Source organism: Astatotilapia calliptera, chromosome 3, assembly GCF_900246225.1.
Source record: "Astatotilapia calliptera chromosome 3, fAstCal1.2, whole genome shotgun sequence".
In the NCBI taxonomy this organism is placed as follows: Eukaryota; Metazoa; Chordata; class Actinopteri; order Cichliformes; family Cichlidae; genus Astatotilapia; species Astatotilapia calliptera.
This window is the reverse complement of record NC_039304.1, coordinates 16805012-16808906: the sequence shown is the minus strand read 5'-3', so window position 1 is coordinate 16808906 and position 3895 is coordinate 16805012.

Sequence of the window (3895 nt, the reverse complement as noted above, 5' to 3'; positions counted from 1 at the left end):
TTTTCCCTCCTGACCTGCTCGTGTCATTGTTGGTAGAACGAGTGTGCAACTGCAGCCAGTTCAGCTTCCACAGGTTTGCAGAGTCCCCCAGCACAGTCTGAAGGGAGATACCAGGAGACAGGCTGTTACTTGAGGAGAGCTGAAGGCGAGCACTGCCAGAGCTACAAAAATGACCTAATGTATGATAAGGACCGAAGCAAAAAGCAACACTAGAGAAAAGTCAGGAGGGAGCGAGCAGTGGTCCTTTTTTTTTTTTTTTTTTTTTTAATGGGGTTGTTTCCTCTGCAGAGCATCTGTCGTTACTTTGGTTTACGTTAGAGCAGGTGAAGGGATTCAGTGGTTTCTCCTTCCTCTGGACAAATAGATACACCTGAACTTTACCTGAATTCGTGTTAGACACCGATGGTCGAGTGCTCTCCTCATTTATTTTTTTGGTGTAGATACCCTCCATAAAGTGAGTCACTTTTTTTAAAATTTTGCACCATCAATTCATACACTTTTACTAGCTTGGTATGACAGGACTAATGTGTGAAACGTTAGCTCTCTGACCTGATCTGCACGTGACAATGTTTTAATTCGGAGAAGCCCAGTGAATTGAGCTTAAAACCAGTGGCACACTGGTTTTGGTCGAGTTACTGACAGGTCCTGTGAAAGCTTTTTCAAGGTTATTATAGTTAATTAATACTAAACCTATGCATGGCAAAAACTTGCATCACTTCAGTCTGAGAAGCAGCCTCCACATTAAGGCTGGAGTCTAAAAATTATTCTGAAACTGATTTTGAAAAAAACTAAAATAACATTTTTAAACAAGAAATTAAACAAAATAAATTTCAGCTCGTTGAATAGGATATGAAACTAATGTAAAAACGCTACAATACATGTGTTTTTTGGACTTTTTATAATCTTAACCCTGTCGTGCCAAGTGTATCACACGTGAGCTGATGTATGAGTTTGTAACACTTCTATATCGTTGTCATCATCAACATTAAAAGCTTAATTAAATTGCACAGTAGATTTTTAACCTATAAGATGCAAAAAATCCCAAATGTAGCAACTATAGTACAAATTTTGTATTTAATTAAAGCGTTTCGTAAGGTTCAATAAGCTCTTGATTTTCAAAAAAATATAAGAATTTTCTAGCGATTACTTTGTGGTTTAAGCTTTAAAGGGTTACATTTTTAAAGTTCTTCAGACATACAATATCTCACAATCATATGTGAGCCTCTGCTGGCTCAAAGATGAGGTAAACCACAGTGTCAGCTGGTCTGGGTAAAAGAATTTGTACTTTAGATGCTGACTGGTTATGATGCTTCAAATTTAAAGGCGTGTTAAACACACATACACGCTCCAAAATTAGGAGAACAAATTTAACGACTGCAGTGGCTGTTTTTCAGGTCTACGCTGATGGTGATTTACTGCTGCCTGCAAATGCCTGATTTATGGTTGTAATCTGTTGAAGCGGATGTTTGGATATAAAAACCGCAGCATGTCCTGTCCTGTTAACACTGACTTATTATGAGCTCGGCTAAATGAGCTACTCGTGGCGACTCTGAACCTCAGGAATTCCTCTTCCCACCGCTGCGTTTTGTTGCACAGCAGGAACACAAGACTGTGTTTTCTCAGTTGCGTTTTCCTGATGACACCGTCGCCTTTTTTCCTCGAGCACTTTGTACTTTGCTGACCGTAAACTAGAGCAGGCTTTGTAAACCAGACGTGTTTGGTTTGGAGAGCAGCTGGATGGTTGCCATGTTTGAAAGAAGAGCATGACTGGATCACTGTGACCTGCTGATCATTAGCACACTTACTTACTTTAAAGGTGTTGCAATGCAAAAAGCAGGTGGTCTGTGCTGAACAGCTTCTTCTTAGTGTTCTTCCTCAACTGTCTGTGACTCTGGAGTAAATTTACCTTGTCAGTTACCTGCAAACTGTCAGTGATTGTCTTCTTTATTATTATTTTTTAAAGCAAACGTATTTTCTTTCGGTTTATTTCAGTCTTTTCCTTATCAGACAGATCTTCACAGAGATTGTTTTCATCTAAAACGGCTGCAGGATGATGCTGCCCTCTGCTGGGCTTTTGACAGAGATACAAACCGTATTCATCTTCTTTAACCACCTAAGACCTGAACTCTTCCACAGCATGCATTTTTAATTTCTCTTTGATATTTGGGCTGATTGGGACCTGATGAATGTAAAAACAAAGAATTACCAGATTTTTTTTTTTAACCTAATTTTTGTTTCTAAGAAAAATGAGAGCCGCATATGAGGATATTTGTTTAAAATTTCGATAGAACAGTAGCAGTATAATGTCCTTGTAAGTGGATATCAGGCCCTTGTAGAGCAACATTTAGTATTTTGGTCTAAATAACCCAAAATGTGATGTCCACATATGTGGACGCTAGGTCCTAGGAGGTTAAAGGGAACCTCTTATGCTTTTCTTTATTTTCTCTCATATACTGTCACAATGTTGTGTGCTTATATTAAAGATGGCTGCGTACTCGCTGCTAGTGCTGGGTCTGACTCCATTCTTCTCTCATTTATTCTTCTGTCCCGTCCCATCACATCCCAAAGGCCCTGTACTGGATTGAGATCAGGTGAGTGTGGAGGATATTTGAGTAAATGATGCTCTGCTTGTACAAAGGGGCCCAAGAAAATATCCCCCACATTATTACACCACCGGCTTGACCATTTTTTTTGTGGATAGATCCATGCTTTCATGCTGCTAACACCACATTCTGACCCTGCCATCTGAACAATCTGTTCAGATTGACAACTGTTTCCGATCTTTTATTGTCCAGTTTTAGTGAGTCAGCTTCCTGTTCTTACTTGACGCGAGTGATATTTGATGTGGTCTTCTGCTGCCTCTGCTTCAGTTTTGGAAATGGTTTTCTGCATACTTTGGTTTTAACACGTTTATTTGAGCTACTGTTGCATTTCTATCAGCTTAAACCAGTCTGGCCATTCTCTTCTGACCTCAAATATCAACAAGACGTTTTCCACCAGAGAACTGCTGCTCACTGGATATTTCATCATTTTTTCCAGACCATTCTCTGTAAACCCTACAGATGGTCGTGTGGGGAAATCCCAGCAGATCAGTAGTTTCTGAAATGCTCTGACCAACAACCATAACACATTCAGTCACTTCAATCCTCTTCATTCTGATGCTCAGTTTGAACTTCAGCAGGTCACCTTTACCCTGTTTTACATCCTTAAATGCACTGAGATGCTGCCATATGATTGGCTGACTAGATATTTGTGCTAATAAGCAGTTGATCAGGTATACCTACTTAAGTGGCTGGTTACTGTCTATAAACACTTCAGACTGCTCTATACACTCTGTTGCAGGCATGTTTTTTTTTCTACTCTTGGTTTAATACAGTGGTTCTTAACCTGGGTTCGATCCAACCCTAGGGGTTCGGCAGAGCCTCCGCCGTGACATGCACGGCTCATTTTGTGCACCAGTAAAAAACATGAGTGTCTTGAATTTGAAAAAAAATCATATTTTATTTTTCACTAAAGAGGGGTTCAGTGACTGCACATATGAAACTGGTGGGGTTCGGTACCTCCAACAAGGTTAAGAACCCCTGGTTTAATACAATGTCAGCGAAAGCAGACATACCCAATACTGATGCTCTTAAGCACAGCAGCTCCATCTGTGAGCACCACCAGTGGAGCTACATGCTCTTGTGTTTGCCAATCAGAAGAAAGCTGGATGAAACAAAGGTGGAGATAATATGGCTCGTTTCAGAGAACGTGAGACCCAAGACAAAATTAGTAAGGATAATGAGTTTTGGAAAGTTGTGCAAAGCACCTCTAATAGGATGACGAGTTCTTTAAAATAAGAACTTATTACTGCTTCAGTTCAAAAAGTTAAAACTGAAATACACTGAAACACGAG